General features: G+C 44.6%; 22 non-coding genes across 22 annotated transcripts; all 22 read left to right on the forward strand.

Moving 5' to 3' along the window:
* Positions 1 to 7,581: 7,581 nt before the first annotated feature.
* LOC143873536 (5S ribosomal RNA) lies at positions 7,582 to 7,700 on the forward strand. Its single transcript, XR_013248242.1, has one exon. It is a non-coding gene; the product is annotated as a 5S ribosomal RNA (ribosomal RNA).
* A 597-nt stretch (positions 7,701 to 8,297) lies between these two features.
* On the forward strand, positions 8,298 to 8,416 carry LOC143874279 (5S ribosomal RNA). Its single transcript, XR_013248964.1, has one exon. It is a non-coding gene; the product is annotated as a 5S ribosomal RNA (ribosomal RNA).
* Positions 8,417 to 9,013: 597 nt separating this feature from the next.
* LOC143870958 (5S ribosomal RNA) lies at positions 9,014 to 9,132 on the forward strand. The gene has a single exon (XR_013245735.1). It is a non-coding gene; the product is annotated as a 5S ribosomal RNA (ribosomal RNA).
* A 597-nt stretch (positions 9,133 to 9,729) lies between these two features.
* On the forward strand, positions 9,730 to 9,848 carry LOC143870969 (5S ribosomal RNA). Its single transcript, XR_013245746.1, has one exon. It is a non-coding gene; the product is annotated as a 5S ribosomal RNA (ribosomal RNA).
* A 597-nt stretch (positions 9,849 to 10,445) lies between these two features.
* LOC143873537 (5S ribosomal RNA) lies at positions 10,446 to 10,564 on the forward strand. Its single transcript, XR_013248243.1, has one exon. It is a non-coding gene; the product is annotated as a 5S ribosomal RNA (ribosomal RNA).
* A 597-nt stretch (positions 10,565 to 11,161) lies between these two features.
* On the forward strand, positions 11,162 to 11,280 carry LOC143874534 (5S ribosomal RNA). The gene has a single exon (XR_013249210.1). It is a non-coding gene; the product is annotated as a 5S ribosomal RNA (ribosomal RNA).
* A 597-nt stretch (positions 11,281 to 11,877) lies between these two features.
* Positions 11,878 to 11,996, forward strand: LOC143870981 (5S ribosomal RNA). The gene has a single exon (XR_013245757.1). It is a non-coding gene; the product is annotated as a 5S ribosomal RNA (ribosomal RNA).
* Positions 11,997 to 12,593: 597 nt separating this feature from the next.
* Positions 12,594 to 12,712, forward strand: LOC143870992 (5S ribosomal RNA). Its single transcript, XR_013245768.1, has one exon. It is a non-coding gene; the product is annotated as a 5S ribosomal RNA (ribosomal RNA).
* A 597-nt stretch (positions 12,713 to 13,309) lies between these two features.
* Positions 13,310 to 13,428, forward strand: LOC143873538 (5S ribosomal RNA). Its single transcript, XR_013248244.1, has one exon. It is a non-coding gene; the product is annotated as a 5S ribosomal RNA (ribosomal RNA).
* Positions 13,429 to 14,025: 597 nt separating this feature from the next.
* On the forward strand, positions 14,026 to 14,144 carry LOC143874535 (5S ribosomal RNA). Its single transcript, XR_013249211.1, has one exon. It is a non-coding gene; the product is annotated as a 5S ribosomal RNA (ribosomal RNA).
* A 597-nt stretch (positions 14,145 to 14,741) lies between these two features.
* Positions 14,742 to 14,860, forward strand: LOC143873539 (5S ribosomal RNA). The gene has a single exon (XR_013248245.1). It is a non-coding gene; the product is annotated as a 5S ribosomal RNA (ribosomal RNA).
* A 597-nt stretch (positions 14,861 to 15,457) lies between these two features.
* LOC143871003 (5S ribosomal RNA) lies at positions 15,458 to 15,576 on the forward strand. The gene has a single exon (XR_013245779.1). It is a non-coding gene; the product is annotated as a 5S ribosomal RNA (ribosomal RNA).
* Positions 15,577 to 16,173: 597 nt separating this feature from the next.
* LOC143874578 (5S ribosomal RNA) lies at positions 16,174 to 16,292 on the forward strand. The gene has a single exon (XR_013249253.1). It is a non-coding gene; the product is annotated as a 5S ribosomal RNA (ribosomal RNA).
* A 597-nt stretch (positions 16,293 to 16,889) lies between these two features.
* Positions 16,890 to 17,008, forward strand: LOC143873026 (5S ribosomal RNA). Its single transcript, XR_013247750.1, has one exon. It is a non-coding gene; the product is annotated as a 5S ribosomal RNA (ribosomal RNA).
* Positions 17,009 to 17,605: 597 nt separating this feature from the next.
* LOC143873540 (5S ribosomal RNA) lies at positions 17,606 to 17,724 on the forward strand. The gene has a single exon (XR_013248246.1). It is a non-coding gene; the product is annotated as a 5S ribosomal RNA (ribosomal RNA).
* A 597-nt stretch (positions 17,725 to 18,321) lies between these two features.
* LOC143871015 (5S ribosomal RNA) lies at positions 18,322 to 18,440 on the forward strand. The gene has a single exon (XR_013245791.1). It is a non-coding gene; the product is annotated as a 5S ribosomal RNA (ribosomal RNA).
* Positions 18,441 to 19,037: 597 nt separating this feature from the next.
* On the forward strand, positions 19,038 to 19,156 carry LOC143871028 (5S ribosomal RNA). Its single transcript, XR_013245803.1, has one exon. It is a non-coding gene; the product is annotated as a 5S ribosomal RNA (ribosomal RNA).
* Positions 19,157 to 19,755: 599 nt separating this feature from the next.
* LOC143871039 (5S ribosomal RNA) lies at positions 19,756 to 19,874 on the forward strand. Its single transcript, XR_013245814.1, has one exon. It is a non-coding gene; the product is annotated as a 5S ribosomal RNA (ribosomal RNA).
* Positions 19,875 to 20,471: 597 nt separating this feature from the next.
* LOC143874579 (5S ribosomal RNA) lies at positions 20,472 to 20,590 on the forward strand. The gene has a single exon (XR_013249254.1). It is a non-coding gene; the product is annotated as a 5S ribosomal RNA (ribosomal RNA).
* Positions 20,591 to 21,187: 597 nt separating this feature from the next.
* On the forward strand, positions 21,188 to 21,306 carry LOC143873027 (5S ribosomal RNA). The gene has a single exon (XR_013247751.1). It is a non-coding gene; the product is annotated as a 5S ribosomal RNA (ribosomal RNA).
* A 597-nt stretch (positions 21,307 to 21,903) lies between these two features.
* LOC143873542 (5S ribosomal RNA) lies at positions 21,904 to 22,022 on the forward strand. Its single transcript, XR_013248248.1, has one exon. It is a non-coding gene; the product is annotated as a 5S ribosomal RNA (ribosomal RNA).
* A 597-nt stretch (positions 22,023 to 22,619) lies between these two features.
* LOC143871051 (5S ribosomal RNA) lies at positions 22,620 to 22,738 on the forward strand. Its single transcript, XR_013245825.1, has one exon. It is a non-coding gene; the product is annotated as a 5S ribosomal RNA (ribosomal RNA).
* The last annotated feature ends 42 nt before the right edge of the window (positions 22,739 to 22,780 follow it).

Consider the following 22,780-nt stretch of genomic DNA (forward strand, 5'->3'; position numbering starts at 1 on the left):
TGAATAACAAATCTCTTGCCCTTCTTTGATTCTTAAACCAGGATCTACTCTAGATTTTTCTTTACATTTCGGAAGGTGTACACCCATTCTCTCCAGTGCCAAACACTTTTGATTCTAAAAGAAAACAATGAGAAACAAGGAACAGACTACTGAGGACTCTTTCAAAGAAGACTTACAATATTCAAGGGACTTGACTAAATTTTGATTCACTCTTAAATCAAATGTGTTATTTTTAAATGGTAAGGTCAGCCACTCTTAGAATAGTCTCAAAAACCATGCCAAAAGGCTCTAGTTTCCTCAATCAGGACATCCGTCATGGTTATACCCCTTCGGATTGCTCGGTTTTAATGCCCCTAGTTTAAAAAGGTGTCAAAGTAAGCCTTGCTGACACTATTCGGATTCCAGGATCCTGCCCTATAGAGGTTGCTTCTCGGTCTCCTTGATTTGTCTTTTCGGAAGAAGTCAAAATTAATGTCTTCCAAGTTTTCAGTCTAAAAGACCACTTATCTCAACTTTTGCTTTCCAAGCTTTCAGTCTAAAAGACTACTTATCTCAATTTTTGCTTGTACTCAAACTTGGGAATTCTACGTAACTGAGGAACTCCTTCTGCTTCTATTCAACTCAACTTTTCATCGGAAGTATTTGCCTCTGACTAGATTGTCTCTTCAAGTTTTCAATCCAGCATACCACTACCCTTACTTTATGATAAGTCAATCTCTTTGCTTGTTGATTTAGCAAGAAAAATGACTTTCACCTTTTTCTAGGCCGCCCTTTCGGGTTTTCAACCTAGCGGGTCTTAAGACTCTTATTCTTTTCTTTCTGTTTTTCTTTTCATTTGCCTCGAACCTTTGCTTATTTCACCGGTAGGACTTTCTAGGTGGGCTTGGGTTCAAAATGGTTGAATACCTAAGGTTCTAAGGATTTGGACCGAATCTGGTCTAGCCAGACTACCTACGTACCCAAAAAATGGAGGATCAGATCCGCGTAGTTCGCTTTGGGATTTTTCAAAGGATGGTTTAGCATTTAGCTTCAAGATTTTGAAAGGGATTTTATCCCAAGGTTTGACCGAACCTGAATTAATCAAGTTGCCTACGTACCCCTGAAGAAATGGGGATCAGGTCCGACGTAGTTCGGGTGCATAAATGCCCCGGGTTTATAATGTGTTTGAAAAGAAACATTGGCTTTAAACTGTTGGCCCAAAGGGTTCTCAAAAGGATTTTAAAACGTTAGGATTTTGGCTATAAAAGTTCAAACGCCCAAGGATGGCCTCCTGATGTATTTGATGTATAAGCTCTTTTGCTTAAGGTTCAAAGGCTTAAAAAATTTTCTAGGAGTCTGACGGCATGTCAGGCAAAACTTCAACCACTGTGCTCCACTCTCATCTCAAAGATCTTGGATTTATGCTCAAGATTCCACCACTCCTTGTCCGAAAATCTTCTCTCAGTATTTCATCAGCTCCACAGGATGTCTGATGCTTATCTCTTTAAAATTTTACTCTTCAACTGGATGTCTAAAGCAGATGAAGTCTTGCTTTGCTCAACGACAGGGCATTCCCCTGGTTTATCCTTATAGGATCAAGCAAGACTACCTCAAACCCCTCTAAACAGGTTTATCAATTCTTTGCGTTCCTCGGGAGATAAAGTTTTGCCACTCCATCTTTCTCGAGTTTCGAATTTTGATACCACTATCAATGGCTTCGATTTCTTCTTCAAGTGGCTATGCTCGACGCTCTTCCTCTCGTTTGACCATCTTTCAGATCTCGAGGGGAATTTCGTCTGCATTCTCATCCGAGAAGGGGGTCTTGTAGTTGTTTTAAACATTTAATCCAAGAGTGAATCATAAAAATTTGAAGATACAGACTCAAATGCTTTATTGAATTGAAATACTTTGAAGTACATAGATGACTTTGAACGCGCCTCAGTAGGCTCTACATTGAATTTAATCAAAAAGCTAAACACCGACTCTGAACGAGAAAGACTGATTGACATGACACATTTTCTTTTCCTTTTTTAACATCAACATAACTGAACTTTTCCAAGTTCGAGAGAAGAAAGTTGATGTACACTTAATGAAAGACAAATCTAAAGACACAGGACACTTCTTCAAAGGTAGTGAACCGGCACTGAAAGTTTATAGGTGATACACCTTTCTTCATGATAATGATAATTATAAAGTTCGATCCCGAAGTAGGAATCCCAGAAAAGGCAACTCCACAAGGTCTAGGTTAAATGGGGCAACAAAAGGCTTATGCTGACAATGTGGGTAAAGCAATAGACTGATGTATCGAATGAATTCAGAAATGGTCAGTCTTTTGGAAGAAGGGCTTTTTGTTGAACACAGACTTTTGACTTAGAAGCAATCACACTATCTCAATAGTCATGGGATAAAAATTCTAAACAAATAGAGAAAAGAGTAATCTTGAAATACATCAACGGGTATGTTAATTTGGAAAGAATCCTCAATCTATTCCTTAAGGTGTTCTTTGGATATAACCGTTCTTCTTTTGGGAATGAAAGAGTCAGGAACGATAAACATCCCTAATCAAAATAAGTTTCGATCTCAGCAACGATCATGCACTCAAAGAATACATGTAAGATCAAACTTCTCCATCAATGATTTCGATATGATCCAAGGGTAAAAGATATATGATAGGTAAACATTGATCAATGAAAAATCAATGGCTCAGATAATAGACCATGGCCATAAGAATGACAAAAGTAGAGTCCAGGGCCAGATCTAAAATCTGAATGATGGATATCAACAACTGTAGACCAATATGATTAGATCAAGATGAGATGAGATAGCATAAGATTGCTTTCAACGGATGGATCATGAATGACTAATCCTATGAGATCTTTGGAAATGAATGGGATTTACATCCTAACCCCAAAGGAAAAGTTTTTTTAATCTTCGCACATTTTATCAGTGTTACCTGAAGGCATCAATCCTAACCCTAATCTAGCGGAGTGGAGAGAGGATCTCGACTCATGACTTTGTTTGTGTACCTAGGACCGATCGTAGCCATTGAAAGATGGACTACGGCCTAATCTAGACACAAATGGGTAGGATATCCTAAACTAGGCTCACACACGTGATGCACATGTGTTCGTATACTACATGCATGTGTGGGTTAATCTAGGGGTAAGGCCAAGAGTTCCCTTAGCGCGAATCTATGTTCGATATACTGTACCAGTGTCCGGCGTATCAGTACGTGAACAAGAGATCCGTTTACGTACCATAAAGGTACTAGGCTAAGGGTGGAATGCTTCTCTAGCACAGAGGCACCAGGTGATGAAATCCCAGTCAACCATGCTAGATAACACTCCGGGTTCCTAAAATAGGACGTGTGTGCATGTGAGATGCAGGGGTTTAGATGAAAGTGATGTAAGTGTGTGCAATAAGTTTGCGCAATCTATGATGCCTTCAGGTTTTGTTAGATTAAGTTTGAGTAAATGTGATGAGAAAATAAAGCATACAAACTAATCTAACAAGCATAAAAGAGATAGAGTTTTCATGAGCCAGTTGAAATAGATTCAAATGAGTTATCCTTTGGAATTGTAATGAAGTTAGGTTGTCCCCAGCAGAGTCGCCAGTCTGTGGGACCCGATCCCGCGAGAGGGGTGGTGGCGCGAGAGCCGCCACGCACTATCTCTTGGTCTCTCGTACCCACGCGATTGGCGTGTGCCTTTTATTATTAATTTTAATTCATCTTTTATGTGAACTTGGGATCACTAAGGCAATCCGAATTCCACACAAAAGAGACTGACAGAGTCGCCACCTAGATGTGGGATCTAGGACCCATAATTAACCAGAAATCTAGACTCGCTACCTGGTTACAAGAATGGAAGGTATGGGGATTTATCCACCACATGCACCATTCCTGCCCGATAATCGGTCTTCAATTCCAAAAGTTAACTCTTTTAAATTCATTTTAAATGGCTCATTCAACTCTCTGTTAATGTGCGAACTATGTGACATGCATCCTATGATCTAATTTCAATGTGAATCCTAAATGTGTATCTTGATTTCTTAATTGGTTTGGATTCAATCTAAGTGAAAGTTCTCCTAAAATTCTAATTTCATGGAAAATCCTAAGTGATTTGATCGTTTCAACAGTTTTAAAAGTGATTAGCCCGAGTCCTCAGATGGTCTGGTATTCATCCAAAGAAGCCTACGTATCCCCGCCTCCACGAGAATCAAGGCAACGTAGTTCTTCGCGCCTATTCTAAGCTAGGATGCCTAAGACACCTAGACTTCTATCCTAGACTCGATCTAAAAGACCGAACCGGTTATTAAAGTTTCTTGTACGATTATTTAAATTTCAGTGAATTGTGGATTTTATGACACCCTATATGCCCTAACTAAATGCAGATTAGCCCTAAGCTAATGCAGGTGGTTCTTACAACCTATGTGTGACTAGGCTGTATTTCCTAAGGAAAACCAAGGGTGGACTAGCGTATCCTACTCTAGTCATCACTCGGCGATATGGATCGCCGACTGACCGGACGGAGGCGCTCCTATAACTCTAGGACAGACCCCTAACTCTAAAAACAAGCACACAACAAACAAACAATCAAACAACCTATCAAAAGAAAAATCCTAACTCTAAAACTCTCTATCTAGGAGAAACTCCTAACTCTAGAGGAAGATCTTTTGAAAATAAGATTTTAAAGGTTTTTGAAGAAAGTTTAAAATATTATTTACAAAAAAGTTTGGCTGGACTTGGGATATAAATCCCAAGCTGCACTACGTACCTCGGAAGAGGATCAAGCCAACGTAGTTCGAAAATCGAACTCGCCTAATACGCTTCTAAAAGAAACACTCAACACTTTAGATTTTTTTTTTTTAAGGTTTTTGATGTTTTCAAATGTTTTTTGAGTTTTAAATTTCTAATGTTTTTGGATTTTAAAGCTTTTCCAATGCTCAGGACCTTAAAATATTTTTAATCTTAAAGGGAACACGCAAGTAATACCACAAACTAGGGCAAAGCCCTAAAGCAAAAGGGGAAACCCCGAATAAGCAACTAGCGTCTCAAAGAGACAAACCACAACAAGAAAGATAGCGTCCCAAGAAGAGAGAAAATGGTCCAAGATCCTAAGCAAGCAAAGCTCTAATAAGACTGTGTTAGCCTCTAATCAAAAGCGAAGTAATCAACAACTCTAAATGAGAAACTCCGAACTAACAACACTAAAGAGGGGAACAAATGAGTCAGAGACTCTCTAATACTACAACTTAGAGGAGGAATGAGTCAAAGACTCCCAAATAACGCCAACAGAAGAACCAATGAGTCAAAGACTTCCTAGTAGTACAACAAAAGAACGAATGAGTCAAAGACTCTCTAAAAGAAATGGAAACATGAGTCAAAGACTCCAATAACACCAACTAAAGGATAGATGAGTCAAAGACTCTCTAAAAGAAAAGGAAACACGAATTTGCACATTTGGCAGAGGTAAAACACCCAGCCGGGCCGGACAGCTACCTAGCCCTAGGGTGCAACAAATGTGCAACCCAATACCCATAAGGGTAGGGGTATGAAGCCAAGCCGAGTAGGGCGTTCTTCCAAAACCAAACGACGCACAAAGAGGACTAACGAGAGAATGAGACCGGGCGGGTCTCCCAAACACACACAAAGATGAAGGTGCTTTAGAGATTTTAAGATGATTTTCACTTAATTTTTATTTTTTTAATGGATTTTACCAATTTTTAACCATATGAGTGATTTTACAAGTGAAGCTGTTGCAAACGAACTCGAAATGAGTTGAAACTTCTCCACCAACAAGATATGATGAGATGTAATTTACTGGAAGATTTTTACAGATTTTTACATTAAACTCATATTTAATATGGATTTAAAAATTAATTAACCAGATTGCAAAAATAACACATAAACTACTAGAAATAGATATCTAAATTCCATGAAATTTCTACAGTAGTAAGAGATAAGTGAAAATAGCATGCTGTGAGATTTCCATGAATTTAGAAAACTATTTACTATCAGTTTCGGATTTTTCAAATTTCAAACCAGATTATGAATTAACACTACAGCTCATATGAAACAAGATCCAAATCACTTGAAAATTTTACAGAAGCAAGAAGTATAGAATTTAAGACTACTGTAAAACTTTGGAGAATTTTATCTGTGATTTGACGTCAGTAACAATTTTCCCAAAATCTGATAATTTTCAAAGAATGCGTAAAATAATATACCAAACAAAATCCAAAAATTCTCACAAATTCATGGTAGAATGTATCATTATCATATTATTTTCCCACGAAATTTCATTATTTTTGGAATCTGTTTAGTATATCGTTTAGTTTTCTTTGTTAAAAATCATGCAAAAATCCGAAAATATACCAAATAATTCTAAAAAAAATTCCGAGAACGGTGTACCTACCTGTGATCGAAATCCTCGCCGAATCCGAGAGCCGAAAAACTCGAAAATTCCGCCTCCGTGCGATCGCTTCCGCTTTCTTTCTCTTTTTGCTTCTTTTTTGTTTCTTTTTCTTCTTTTCTTGTTTCTTTTCTTCTTTTTTTTCTTTTCAACCCCTCATAGCAACTTTGTTAGAACACATGATAGAAGAGAAATGAGTTGTGTCTCTCTTACTCACCCTCATTGAACCATTTATAGCAAAGGAATGGGAGGGTGGTGGCCACCATTGTGGACTTATTCCATGGTAGGTGGCCACCATTGTGGACATATTCCATGGTAGGTGGCCACCATTGTGGACATTGAATTTTGACATGTGTGTGGCCCCATGCATGTTTTTTTAAAGTCCTTTTGAGTAGGTAAAAGATAATCCAAATGGGTCCCATATGTGACCAAATTCCCAATTGTGCATAAAATCATATGCCCCACTCCAAAGTATGATCGGAACCGTTCATTTGATGGGCGACAATGTGATTTAATTTGTGCTCCGCTAATCAATCCTATGGGCTGATCCAAGCCATCCAATAGATCAAAATGTGAATATGTTACCCCATTTTTAAATCACTCCCATTTGATGATCCGAACCGTCCATTTGATGGGCGACAATTGATGATCTTGACCGTTCGAATGGTGGTTCGCAATGTAAATTGGTTGTGCCCCCTTAAATCATTCCTCTATGACGATCCAGACCATCCAATTGATGGGTCCCCTACCTAAGTAGGTTGTGTCCTCCTAAATCATTTCAATGGGCTGATCCGAGTAACTCAACCTGATGATCGTAACAAAATTGGTTGTTAAAACGACTTCTCTGAGATCTTGACCGTTCTCTTGATGATCATCTTTAGGTGTTGGATCGAAGTAGGTTCAAAACTCATTTTTCACTAAAACAATGCGCGGGCCACCCTGTTTGATCCAAATCTAAACAAATGCTCAAGACGGGCCCATCAATCGGATCCAAATTCTCTCTTGCTCGAATTCTTGGGAATAATCTCTCTCAACACTTAACGGAAAAGTGCGAAACATGGCGGAAATGATTGGATGGGGTTTCGCCCAAGCATAGCGAACTTGGGTCCGATCAAAATGGGGTGTCTACAACTTCGTACGACAATGCGAGTGGAAACTCTTTATTACTTTGACAATGGAGAGGCATGCTGGGTGCGATCATACCAGCACAAATGCACTGGATCCCATCAGAACTCCGAAGTTAAGCGTGCTTGGGCGAGAGTAGTACTAGGATGGGTGACCTCCTCGGAAGTCCTCGTGTTGCACCCCTGTCACTTTTTTCGGCTATCTACCACTTTTTTCGAACAATCTTTCGGTTCTGGAACATCGATGCGAACTGGAACGCACGTTTAGTGCGACGCCACCTACGTTTCGGTTCGGATCTTTTTATTTTCTTCCGGATGGTGAATTCAAATACGTCCGGTCTTTATTATGGCGGGGTGATAGTGTCGTTTGATTCGATAAACGGAATTCGTTCTGACATTTCATTTGCGGTCAAATTATAGCGGGGGTTTGTTTAGATTCAGTGACGTACAGGCTATAGCGGATGAGTGTACTAGTGGATGCGAGTCATGAATCATGTCGGAAGGTGTTTACTGGCCGTGAGCTACCCTTGGTGCACAAATATCGTTCCGACGATAACTTTTGATCCGCCCGTCAGATCGTGGCGATTCTTATATTGATTCGTGGCTACTCGGGAAGATTCATCGCGCGATAACAGCCCTGGCGGTCATCCAGCTTCCCGACATGCTCGGATCGTCCATCCGATGTTATCTAGCCGGATTTTTTCGCACTTTCATTTAAACGGACTTCGTACGACAATGCGAGTGGAAACTCTTTATTACTTTGACAATGGAGAGGCATGCTGGGTGCGATCATACTAGCACAAATGCACTGGATCCCATCAGAACTCCGAAGTTAAGCGTGCTTGGGCGAGAGTAGTACTAGGATGGGTGACCTCCTCGGAAGTCCTCGTGTTGCACCCCTGTCACTTTTTTCGGCTATCTACCACTTTTTTCGAACAATCTTTCGGTTCTGGAACATCGATGCGAACTGAAACGCACGTTTAGTGCGACGCCTCCTACGTTTCGGTTCGGATCTTTTTATTTTCTTCCGGATGGTGAATTCAAATACGTCCGGTCTTTATTATGGCGGGGTGATAGTGTCGTTTGATTCGATAAACGGAATTCGTTCTGACATTTCATTTGCGGTCAAATTATAGCGGGGGTTTGTTTAGATTCAGTGACGTACAGGATATAGCGGATGAGTGTACTAGTGGATGCGAGTAATGAATCCGGTCGGAAGGTGTTTAGTGGCCGTAAGCTACCCTTGGTGCACAAATATTGTTACGACGATAACTTTTGATCTGCCCGTCAGATCGTGGCGATTCTTATATTGATTCGTAGCTACTCGGGAAGATTCATCGCGCGATAACAGCCCTGGCGGTCATCCAGCTTCCCGACATGCTCGGATCGTCCATCCGATGTTATCTAGCCGGATTTTTTCGCACTTTCATTTAAACGGACTTCGTACGACAATGCGAGTGGAAACTCTTTATTACTTTGACAATGGAGAGGCATGCTGGGTGCGATCATACCAGCACAAATGCACTGGATCCCATCAGAACTCCGAAGTTAAGCGTGCTTGGGCGAGAGTAGTACTAGGATGGGTGACCTCCTGGGAAGTCCTCGTGTTGCACCCCTGTCACTTTTTTCGGCTATCTACCACTTTTTTCGAACAATCTTTCGGTTCTGGAACATCGATGCGAACTGAAACGCACGTTTAGTGCGTCGCCTCATACGTTTCGGTTCGGATCTTTTTATTTTCTTCCGGATGGTGAATTCAAATACGTCCGGTCTTTATTATGGCGGGGTGATAGTGTCGTTTGATTCGATAAACGGAATTCGTTCTGACATTTCATTTGCGGTCAAATTATAGCGGGGGTTTGTTTAGATTCAGTGACGTACAGGCTAGAGCGGATGAGTGTACTAGTAGATGCGAGTCATGAATCCGGTCGGAAGGTGTTTACTGGCCGTGAGCTAACCTTGGTGCACAAATATCGTTCCGACGATAACTTTTGATCCGCCCGTCAGATCGTGGCGATTCTTATATTGATTCGGGGGTACTGGGGAAGATTCATCGCGCGATGACAGCCCTGGCGGTCATCCGGCTTCCTGACATGCTCGGATCGTCCATCCGATGTCATCTAGCAGGGTTTTTTCGCACTTTCATTTAAACGGACTTCGTACGACAATGCGAGTGGAAACTCTTTATTACTTTGGCAATGGAGAGGCATGCTGGGTGCGATCATACCAGCACAAATGCACTGGATCCCATCAGAACTCCGAAGTTAAGCGTGCTTGGGCGAGAGTAGTACTAGGATGGGTGACCTCCTGGGAAGTCCTCGTGTTGCACCCCTGTCACTTTTTTCGGCTATCTACCAATTTTTTCGAACAATCTTTCGGTTCTGGAACATCGATGCGAACTGGAACGCACGTTTAGTGCGACGCCTCCTACGTTTCGGTTCGGATCTTTTTATTTTCTTCCGGATGGTGAATTCAAATACGTCCGGTCTTTATTATGGCGGGGTGATAGTGTCGTTTGATTCGATAAACGGAATTCGTTCTGACATTTCATTTGCGGTCAAATTATAGCGGGGGTTTGTTTAGATTCAGTGACGTACAGGCTATAGCGGATGAGTGTACTAGTGGATGCGAGTCATGAATCATGTCGGAAGGTGTTTACTGGCCGTGAGCTACCCTTGGTGCACAAATATCGTTCCGACGATAACTTTTGATCCGCCCGTCAGATCGTGGCGATTCTTATATTGATTCGTGGCTACTCGGGAAGATTCATCGCGCGATAACAGCCCTGGCGGTCATCCAGCTTCCCGACATGCTCGGATCGTCCATCCGATGTTATCTAGCCGGATTTTTTCGCACTTTCATTTAAACGGACTTCGTACGACAATGCGAGTGGAAACTCTTTATTACTTTGACAATGGAGAGGCATGCTGGGTGCGATCATACCAGCACAAATGCACTGGATCCCATCAGAACTCCGAAGTTAAGCGTGCTTGGGCGAGAGTAGTACTAGGATGGGTGACCTCCTCGGAAGTCCTCGTGTTGCACCCCTGTCACTTTTTTCGGCTATCTACCACTTTTTTCGAACAATCTTTCGGTTCTGGAACATCGATGCGAACTGGAACGCACGTTTAGTGCGACGCCACCTACGTTTCGGTTCGGATCTTTTTATTTTCTTCCGGATGGTGAATTCAAATACGTCCGGTCTTTATTATGGCGGGGTGATAGTGTCGTTTGATTCGATAAACGGAATTCGTTCTGACATTTCATTTGCGGTCAAATTATAGCGGGGGTTTGTTTAGATTCAGTGACGTACAGGCTATAGCGGATGAGTGTACTAGTGGATGCGAGTCATGAATCATGTCGGAAGGTGTTTACTGGCCGTGAGCTACCCTTGGTGCACAAATATCGTTCCGACGATAACTTTTGATCCGCCCGTCAGATCGTGGCGATTCTTATATTGATTCGTGGCTACTCGGGAAGATTCATCGCGCGATAACAGGCCTGGCGGTCATCCAGCTTCCCGACATGCTCGGATCGTCCATCCGATGTTATCTAGCCGGATTTTTTCGCACTTTCATTTAAACGGACTTCGTACGACAATGCGAGTGGAAACTCTTTATTACTTTGACAATGGAGAGGCATGCTGGGTGCGATCATACCAGCACAAATGCACTGGATCCCATCAGAACTCCGAAGTTAAGCGTGCTTGGGCGAGAGTAGTACTAGGATGGGTGACCTCCTCGGAAGTCCTCGTCTTGCACCCCTGTCACTTTTTTCGGCTATCTACCACTTTTTTCGAACAATCTTTCGGTTCTGGAACATCGATGCGAACTGAAACGCACGTTTAGTGCGACGCCTCCTACGTTTCGGTTCGGATCTTTTTATTTTCTTCCGGATGGTGAATTCAAATACGTCCGGTCTTTATTATGGCGGGGTGATAGTGTTGTTTGATTCGATAAACGGAATTCGTTCTGACATTTCATTTGCGGTCAAATTATAGCGGGGGTTTGTTTAGATTCAGTGACGTACAGGATATAGCGGATGAGTGTACTAGTGGATGCGAGTAATGAATCCGGTCGGAAGGTGTTTAGTGGCCGTAAGCTACCCTTGGTGCACAAATATTGTTCCGACGATAACTTTTGATCCGCCCGTCAGATCGTGGCGATTCTTATATTGATTCGTAGCTACTCGGGAAGATTCATCGCGCGATAACAGCCCTGGCGGTCATCCAGCTTCCCGACATGCTCGGATCGTCCATCCGATGTTATCTAGCCGGATTTTTTCGCACTTTCATTTAAACGGACTTCGTACGACAATGCGAGTGGAAACTCTTTATTACTTTGACAATGGAGAGGCATGCTGGGTGCGATCATACCAGCACAAATGCACTGGATCCCATCAGAACTCCGAAGTTAAGCGTGCTTGGGCGAGAGTAGTACTAGGATGGGTGACCTCCTGGGAAGTCCTCGTGTTGCACCCCTGTCACTTTTTTCGGCTATCTACCACTTTTTTCGAACAATCTTTCGGTTCTGGAACATCGATGCGAACTGAAACGCACGTTTAGTGCGTCGCCTCATACGTTTCGGTTCGGATCTTTTTATTTTCTTCCGGATGGTGAATTCAAATACGTCCGGTCTTTATTATGGCGGGGTGATAGTGTCGTTTGATTCGATAAACGGAATTCGTTCTGACATTTCATTTGCGGTCAAATTATAGCGGGGGTTTGTTTAGATTCAGTGACGTACAGGCTAGAGCGGATGAGTGTACTAGTAGATGCGAGTCATGAATCCGGTCGGAAGGTGTTTACTGGCCGTGAGCTAACCTTGGTGCACAAATATCGTTCCGACGATAACTTTTGATCCGCCCGTCAGATCGTGGCGATACTTATATTGATTCGGGGGTACTGGGGAAGATTCATCGCGCGATGACAGCCCTGGCGGTCATCCGGCTTCCCGACATGCTCGGATCGTCCATCCGATGTCATCTAGCAGGGTTTTTTCGCACTTTCATTTAAACGGACTTCGTACGACAATGCGAGTGGAAACTCTTTATTACTTTGGCAATGGAGAGGCATGCTGGGTGCGATCATACCAGCACAAATGCACTGGATCCCATCAGAACTCCGAAGTTAAGCGTGCTTGGGCGAGAGTAGTACTAGGATGGGTGACCTCCTGGGAAGTCCTCGTGTTGCACCCCTGTCACTTTTTTCGGCTATCTACCAATTTTTTCGAACAATCTTTCGGTTCTGGAACATCGATGCGAACTGGAACGCACGTTTAGTGCGACGCCTCCTACGTTTCGGTTCGGATCTTTTTATTTTCTTCCGGATGGTGAATTCAAATACGTCCGGTCTTTATTATGGCGGGGTGATAGTGTCGTTTGATTCGATAAACGGAATTCGTTCTGACATTTCATTTGCGGTCAAATTATAGCGGGGGTTTGTTTAGATTCAGTGACGTACAGGCTATAGCGGATGAGTGTACTAGTGGATGCGAGTCATGAATCATGTCGGAAGGTGTTTACTGGCCGTGAGCTACCCTTGGTGCACAAATATCGTTCCGACGATAACTTTTGATCCGCCCGTCAGATCGTGGCGATTCTTATATTGATTCGTGGCTACTCGGGAAGATTCATCGCGCGATAACAGCCCTGGCGGTCATCCAGCTTCCCGACATGCTCGGATCGTCCATCCGATGTTATCTAGCCGGATTTTTTCGCACTTTCATTTAAACGGACTTCGTACGACAATGCGAGTGGAAACTCTTTATTACTTTGACAATGGAGAGGCATGCTGGGTGCGATCATACCAGCACAAATGCACTGGATCCCATCAGAACTCCGAAGTTAAGCGTGCTTGGGCGAGAGTAGTACTAGGATGGGTGACCTCCTCGGAAGTCCTCGTGTTGCACCCCTGTCACTTTTTTCGGCTATCTACCACTTTTTTCGAACAATCTTTCGGTTCTGGAACATCGATGCGAACTGGAACGCACGTTTAGTGCGACGCCACCTACGTTTCGGTTCGGATCTTTTTATTTTCTTCCGGATGGTGAATTCAAATACGTCCGGTCTTTATTATGGCGGGGTGATAGTGTCGTTTGATTCGATAAACGGAATTCGTTCTGACATTTCATTTGCGGTCAAATTATAGCGGGGGTTTGTTTAGATTCAGTGACGTACAGGCTATAGCGGATGAGTGTACTAGTGGATGCGAGTCATGAATCATGTCGGAAGGTGTTTACTGGCCGTGAGCTACCCTTGGTGCACAAATATCGTTCCGACGATAACTTTTGATCCGCCCGTCAGATCGTGGCGATTCTTATATTGATTCGTGGCTACTCGGGAAGATTCATCGCGCGATAACAGCCCTGGCGGTCATCCAGCTTCCCGACATGCTCGGATCGTCCATCCGATGTTATCTAGCCGGATTTTTTCGCACTTTCATTTAAACGGACTTCGTACGACAATGCGAGTGGAAACTCTTTATTACTTTGACAATGGAGAGGCATGCTGGGTGCGATCATACCAGCACAAATGCACTGGATCCCATCAGAACTCCGAAGTTAAGCGTGCTTGGGCGAGAGTAGTACTAGGATGGGTGACCTCCTCGGAAGTCCTCGTCTTGCACCCCTGTCACTTTTTTCGGCTATCTACCACTTTTTTCGAACAATCTTTCGGTTCTGGAACATCGATGCGAACTGAAACGCACGTTTAGTGCGACGCCTCCTACGTTTCGGTTCGGATCTTTTTATTTTCTTCCGGATGGTGAATACAAATACGTCCGGTCTTTATTATGGCGGGGTGATAGTGTTGTTTGATTCGATAAACGGAATTCGTTCTGACATTTCATTTGCGGTCAAATTATAGCGGGGGTTTGTTTAGATTCAGTGACGTACAGGATATAGCGGATGAGTGTACTAGTGGATGCGAGTAATGAATCCGGTCGGAAGGTGTTTAGTGGCCGTAAGCTACCCTTGGTGCACAAATATTGTTCCGACGATAACTTTTGATCCGCCCGTCAGATCGTGGCGATTCTTATATTGATTTGTAGCTACTCGGGAAGATTCATCGCACGATAACAGCCCTGGCGGTCATCCAGCTTCCCGACATGCTCGGATCGTCCATCCGATGTTATCTAGCCGGATTTTTTCGCACTTTCATTTAAACGGACTTCGTACGACAATGCGAGTGGAAACTCTTTATTACTTTGACAATGGAGAGGCATGCTGGGTGCGATCATACCAGCACAAATGCACTGGATCCCATCAGAACTCCGAAGTTAAGCGTGCTTGGGCGAGAGTAGTACTAGGATGGGTGACCTCCTCGGAAGTCCTCGTGTTGCACCCCTGTCACTTTTTTCGGCTATCTACCACTTTTTTCGAACAATCTTTCGGTTCTGGAACATCGATGCGAACTGAAACGAACGTTTAGTGCGTCGCCTCATACGTTTCAGTTCGGATCTTTTTATTTTCTTCCGGATGGTGAATTCAAAGACGTCCGGTCTTTATTATAGCGGGGTGATAGTGTCGTTTGATTCGATAAACGGAATTCGTTCTGACATTTCATTTGCGGTCAAATTATAGCGGGGGTTTGTTTAGATTCAGTGACGTACAGGCTATAGCGGATGAGTGTACTAGTGGATGCGAGACATGAATCCGGTCGGAAGGTGTTTACTGGCCGTGAGCTACCCGTGGTGCACAAATATCGTTCCGACGATAACTTTTGATCCGCCCGTCAGATCGTGGCGATTCTTATATTGATTCGGGGGTACTCGGGAAGATTCATCGCGCGATAACAGCCCTGGCGGTCATCCAGCTTCCCGACATGCTCGGATCGTCCATCCGATGTCATCTAGCAGGATTTTTTCGCACTTTCATTTAAACGGACTTCGTACGACAATGCGAGTGGAAACTCTTTATTACTTTGACAATGGAGAGGCATGCTGGGTGCGATCATACCAGCACAAATGCACTGGATCCCATCAGAACTCCGAAGTTAAGCGTGCTTGGGCGAGAGTAGTACTAGGATGGGTGACCTCCTGGGAAGTCCTCGTGTTGCACCCCTGTCACTTTTTTCGGCTATCTACCACTTTTTTCGAACAATCTTTCGGTTCTGGAACATCGATGCGAACTGAAACGCACGTTTAGTGCGTCGCCTCCTAAGTTTCGGTTCGGATCTTTTTATTTTCTTCCGGATGGTGAATTCAAAGACGTCCGGTCTTTATTATGGCGGGGTGATAGTGTCGTTTGATTCGATAAACGGAATTCGTTCTGACATTTCATTTGCGGTCAAATTATAGCGGGGGTTTGTTTAGATTCAGTGACGTACAGGCTATAGCGGATGAGTGTACTAGTGGATGCGAGTCATGAATCCGGTCGGAAGGTGTTTACTGGCCGTGAGCTACCCTTGGTGCACAAATATCGTTCCGACGATAACTTTTGATCCGCCCGTCAGATCGTGGCGATTCTTATATTGAATCGTGGCTACTCGGGAAGATTCATCGCGCGATAACAGCCCTGGCGGTCATCCAGCTTCCCGACATGCTCAGATCGTCCATCCGATGTTATCTAGCCGGATTTTTTTGCACTTTCATTTAAACGGACTTCGTACGACAATGCGAGTGGAAACTCTTTATTACTTTGACAATGGAGAGGCATGCTGGGTGCGATCATAACAGCACAAATGCACTGGATCCCATCAGAACTCCGAAGTTAAGCGTGCTTGGGCGAGTGTAGTACTAGGATGGGTGACCTCCTGGGAAGTCCTCGTGTTGCACCCCTGTCACTTTTTTCGGCTATCTACCACTTTTTTCGAACAATCTTTCGGTTCTGGAACATCGTTGCGAACTGAAACGCACGTTTAGTGCGACGCCTCCTACGTTTCGGTTCGGATCTTTTTATTTTCTTCCGGATGGTGAATTCAAATACGTCCGGTCTTTATTATGGCGGGGTGATAGTGTCGTTTGATTCGATAAACGGAATTCGTTCTGACATTTCATTTGCGGTCAAATTATAGCGGGGGTTTGTTTAGATTCAGTGACGTACAGGCTATAGCGGATTAGTGTACTAGTAGATGCGAGTCATGAATCCGGTCGGAAGGTGTTTACTGGCCGTGAGCTAACCTTGGTGCACAAATATCGTTCCGACGATAACATTTGATCCGCCCGTCAGATCGTGGCGATTCTTATATTGATTCGGGGGTACTCGGGAAGATTCATCGCGCGATGACAGCCCTGGCGGTCATCCGGCTTCCCGACATGCTCGGATCGTCCATCCGATGTCATCTAGCAGGGTTTTTTCGCACTTTCATTTAAACGGACTTCGTACGACAATGCGAGTGGAAACTCTTTATTACTTTGGCAATGGAGAGGCATGCTGGGTGCGATCATACCAGCACAAATGCACTGGATCCCATCAGAACTCCGAAGTTAAGCGTGCTTGGGCGAGAGTAGTACTAGGATGGGTGACCTCCTGAGAAGTCCTCGTGTTGCACCCCTGTCACTTTTTTCGGCTATCTACCACTTTTTTCGAACAATCTTTCGGTTCTGGAACATCGATGCGAACTGGAACGCACGTTTAGTGCGACGCCTCCTACGTTTCGGTTCGGATCTTTTTATTTTCTTCCGGATGGTGAATTCAAATACGTCCGGTCTTTATTATGGCGGGGTGATAGTGTCGTTTGATTCGATAAACGGAATTTGTTCTGACATTTCATTTGCGGTCAAATTATAGCGGGGGTTTCTTTAGATTCAGTGACGTACAGGCTATAGCGGATGAGTGTACTAGTGGATGCGAGTCATGAATCATGTCGGAAGGTGTTTACTGGCCGTGAGCTACCCTTGGTGCACAAATATCGTTCCGACGATAACTTTTGATCCGCCCGTCAGATCGTGGCGATTCTTATATTGATTCGTGGCTACTCGGGAAGATTCATCGCGCGACAACAGCCCTGGCGGTCATCCAGCTTCCCGACATGCTCGGATCGTCCATCCGATGTTATCTAGCCGGATTTTTTCGCACTTTCATTTAAACGGACTTCGTACGACAATGCGAGTGGAAACTCTTTATTACTTTGACAATGGAGAGGCATGCTGGGTGCGATCATACCAGCACAAATGCACTGGATCCCATCAGAACTCCGAAGTTAAGCGTGCTTGGGCGAGAGTAGTACTAGGATGGGTGACCTCCTCGGAAGTCCTCGTGTTGCACCCCTGTCACTTTTTTCGGCTATCTACCACTTTTTTCGACCAATCTTTCGGTTCTGGAACATCGATGCGAACTGGAACGCACGTTTAGTGCGACGCCTCCTACGTTTCGGTTCGGATCTTTTTATTTTCTTCCGGATGGTGAATTCAAATACGTCCGGTCTTTATTATGGCGGGGTGATAGTGTCGTTTGATTCGATAAACGGAATTCGTTCTGACATTTCATTTGCGGTCAAATTATAGCGGGGGTTTGTTTAGATTCAGTGACGTACAGGCTATAGCGGATGAGTGTACTAGTGGATGCGAGTCATGAATCATGTCGGAAGGTGTTTACTGGCCGTGAGCTACCCTTGGTGCACAAATATCGTTCCGACGATAACTTTTGATCCGCCCGTCAGATCGTGGCGATTCTTATATTGATTCGTAGCTACTCGGGAAGATTCATCGCGCGATAACAGCCCTAGCGGTCATCCAGCTTCCCGACATGCTCGGATCGTCCATCCGATGTTATCTAGCCGGATTTTTTCGCACTTTCATTTAAACGGACTTCGTACGACAATGCGAGTGGAAACTCTTTATTACTTTGACAATGGAGAGGCATGCTGGGTGCGATCATACCAGCACAAATGCACTGGATCCCATCAGAACTCCGAAGTTAAGCGTGCTTGGGCGAGAGTAGTACTAGGATGGGTGACCTCCTGGGAAGTCCTCGTGTTGCACCCCTGTCACTTTTTTCGGCTATCTACCACTTTTTTCGAACAATCTTTCGGTTCTGGAACATCGATGCGAACTGAAACGCACGTTTAGTGCGTCGCCTCATACGTTTCGGTTCGGATCTTTTTATTTTCTTCCGGATGGTGAATTCAAAGACGTCCGGTCTTTATTATGGCGGGGTGATAGTGTCGTTTGATTCGATAAACGGAATTCGTTCTGACATTTCATTTGCGGTCAAATTATAGCGGGGGTTTGTTTAGATTCAGTGACGTACAGGCTATAGCGGATGAGTGTACTAGTGGATGCGAGTCATGAATCCGGTCGGAAGGTGTTTACTGGCCGTGAGCTACCCGTGGTGCACAAATATCGTTCCGACGATAACTTTTGATCCGCCCGTCAGATCGTGGCGATTCTTATATTGATTCGGGGGTACTCGGGAAGATTCATCGCGCGATAACAGCCCTGGCGGTCATCCAGCTTCCCGACATGCTCGGATCGTCCATCCGATGTCATCTAGCAGGATTTTTTCGCACTTTCATTTAAACGGACTTCGTACGACAATGCGAGTGGAAACTCTTTATTACTTTGACAATGGAGAGGCATGCTGGGTGCGATCATACCAGCACAAATGCACTGGATCCCATCAGAACTCCGAAGTTAAGCGTGCTTGGGCGAGAGTAGTACTAGGATGGGTGACCTCCTGGGAAGTCCTCGTGTTGCACCCCTGTCACTTTTTTCGGCTATCTACCACTTTTTTCGAACAATCTTTCGGTTCTGGAACATCGATGCGAACTGAAACTCACGTTTAGTGCGACGCCTCCTACGTTTCGGTTCGGATCTTTTTATTTTCTTCTGGATGGTGAATTCAAATACGTCCGGTCTTTATTATGGCGGGGTAGTAGTGTCGTTTGATTCGATAAACGGAATTCGTTCTGACATTTCATTTGCGGTCTAATTATAGCGGGGGTTTGTTTAGATTCAGTGACGTACAGGCTATAGCGGATGAGTGTACTAGTGGATGCGAGTCATGAATCCGGTCGGAAGGTGTTTACTGGCCGTGAGCTACCCTTGGTGCACAAATATCGTTCCGACGATAACTTTTGATCCGCCCGTCAGATCGTGGCGATTCTTATATTGATTCGGGGGTACTCGGGAAGATTTTAATCGCGCAATGACAGCCCTGGCGGTCATCCGGCTTCCCGACATGCTCGGATCGTCCATCCGATGTCATCTAGCAGGATTTTTTCGCACTTTCATTTAAACGGACTTCGTACGACAATGCGAGTGGAAACTCTTTATTACTTTGACAATGGAGAGGCATGCTGGGTGCGATCATACCAGCACAAATGCACTGGATCCCATCAGAACTCCGAAGTTAAGCGTGCTTGGGCGAGAGTAGTACTAGGATGGGTGACCTCCTGGGAAGTCCTCGTGTTGCACCCCTGTCACTTTTTTCGGCTATCTACCACTTTTTTCGAACAATCTTTCGGTTCTGGAACATCGATGCGAACTGAAACGCACGTTTAGTGCGTCGCCTCCTAAGTTTCGGTTCGGATCTTTTTATTTTCTTCCGGATGGTGAATTCAAAGACGTCCGGTCTTTATTATGGCGGGGTGATAGTGTCGTTTGATTCGATAAACGGAATTCGTTCTGACATTTCATTTGCGGTCAAATTATAGCGGGGGTTTGTTTAGATTCAGTGACGTACAGGCTATAGCGGATGAGTGTACTAGTGGATGCGAGTCATGAATCCGGTCGGAAGGTGTTTACTGGCCGTGAGCTACCCTTGGTGCACAAATATCGTTCCGACGATAACTTTTGATCCGCCCGTCAGATCGTGGCGATTCTTATATTGAATCGTGGCTACTCGGGAAGATTCATCGCGCGATAACAGCCCTGGCGGTCATCCAGCTTCCCGACATGCTCAGATCGTCCATCCGATGTTATCTAGCCGGATTTTTTTGCACTTTCATTTAAACGGACTTCGTACGACAATGCGAGTGGAAACTCTTTATTACTTTGACAATGGAGAGGCATGCTGGGTGCGATCATAACAGCACAAATGCACTGGATCCCATCAGAACTCCGAAGTTAAGCGTGCTTGGGCGAGTGTAGTACTAGGATGGGTGACCTCCTGGGAAGTCCTCGTGTTGCACCCCTGTCACTTTTTTCGGCTATCTACCACTTTTTTCGAACAATCTTTCGGTTCTGGAACATCGTTGCGAACTGAAACGCACGTTTAGTGCGACGCCTCCTACGTTTCGGTTCGGATCTTTTTATTTTCTTCCGGATGGTGAATTCAAATACGTCCGGTCTTTATTATGGCGGGGTGATAGTGTCGTTTGATTCGATAAACGGAATTCGTTCTGACATTTCATTTGCGGTCAAATTATAGCGGGGGTTTGTTTAGATTCAGTGACGTACAGGCTATAGCGGATTAGTGTACTAGTAGATGCGAGTCATGAATCCGGTCGGAAGGTGTTTACTGGCCGTGAGCTAACCTTGGTGCACAAATATCGTTCCGACGATAACATTTGATCCGCCCGTCAGATCGTGGCGATTCTTATATTGATTCGGGGGTACTCGGGAAGATTCATCGCGCGATGACAGCCCTGGCAGTCATCCGGCTTCCCGACATGCTCGGATCGTCCATCCGATGTCATCTAGCAGGGTTTTTTCGCACTTTCATTTAAACGGACTTCGTACGACAATGCGAGTGGAAACTCTTTATTACTTTGGCAATGGAGAGGCATGCTGGGTGCGATCATACCAGCACAAATGCACTGGATCCCATCAGAACTCCGAAGTTAAGCGTGCTTGGGCGAGAGTAGTACTAGGATGGGTGACCTCCTGAGAAGTCCTCGTGTTGCACCCCTGTCACTTTTTTCGGCTATCTACCACTTTTTTCGAACAATCTTTCGGTTCTGGAACATCGATGCGAACTGGAACGCACGTTTAGTGCGACGCCTCCTACGTTTCGGTTCGGATCTTTTTATTTTCTTCCGGATGGTGAATTCAAATACGTCCGGTCTTTATTATGGCGGGGTGATAGTGTCGTTTGATTCGATAAACGGAATTTGTTCTGACATTTCATTTGCGGTCAAATTATAGCGGGGGTTTGTTTAGATTCAGTGACGTACAGGCTATAGCGGATGAGTGTACTAGTGGATGCGAGTCATGAATCATGTCGGAAGGTGTTTACTGGCCGTGAGCTACCCTTGGTGCACAAATATCGTTCCGACGATAACTTTTGATCCGCCCGTCAGATCGTGGCGATTCTTATATTGATTCGTGGCTACTCGGGAAGATTCATCGCGCGACAACAGCCCTGGCGGTCATCCAGCTTCCCGACATGCTCGGATCGTCCATCCGATGTTATCTAGCCGGATTTTTTCGCACTTTCATTTAAACGGACTTCGTACGACAATGCGAGTGGAAACTCTTTATTACTTTGACAATGGAGAGGCATGCTGGGTGCGATCATACCAGCACAAATGCACTGGATCCCATCAGAACTCCGAAGTTAAGCGTGCTTGGGCGAGAGTAGTACTAGGATGGGTGACCTCCTCGGAAGTCCTCGTGTTGCACCCCTGTCACTTTTTTCGGCTATCTACCACTTTTTTCGAACAATCTTTCGGTTCTGGAACATCGATGCGAACTGGAACGCACGTTTAGTGCGACGCCTCCTACGTTTCGGTTCGGATCTTTTTATTTTCTTCCGGATGGTGAATTCAAATACGTCCGGTCTTTATTATGGCGGGGTGATAGTGTCGTTTGATTCGATAAACGGAATTCGTTCTGACATTTCATTTGCGGTCAAATTATAGCGGGGGTTTGTTTAGATTCAGTGACGTACAGGCTATAGCGGATGAGTGTACTAGTGGATGCGAGTCATGAATCATGTCGGAAGGTGTTTACTGGCCGTGAGCTACCCTTGGTGCACAAATATCGTTCCGACGATAACTTTTGATCCGCCCGTCAGATCGTGGCGATTCTTATATTGATTCGTAGCTACTCGGGAAGATTCATCGCGCGATAACAGCCCTGGCGGTCATCCAGCTTCCCGACATGCTCGGATCGTCCATCCGATGTTATCTAGCCGGATTTTTTCGCACTTTCATTTAAACGGACTTCGTACGACAATGCGAGTGGAAACTCTTTATTACTTTGACAATGGAGAGGCATGCTGGGTGCGATCATACCAGCACAAATGCACTGGATCCCATCAGAACTCCGAAGTTAAGCGTGCTTGGGCGAGAGTAGTACTAGGATGGGTGACCTCCTGGGAAGTCCTCGTGTTGCACCCCTGTCACTTTTTTCGGCTATCTACCACTTTTTTCGAACAATCT

This window comes from Tasmannia lanceolata, unplaced genomic scaffold, assembly GCF_043159265.1.
Source record: "Tasmannia lanceolata isolate RefF3 unplaced genomic scaffold, GAP_Taslan_0.1 ptg000003l, whole genome shotgun sequence".
NCBI lineage: Eukaryota > Viridiplantae > Streptophyta > Magnoliopsida > Canellales > Winteraceae > Tasmannia > Tasmannia lanceolata.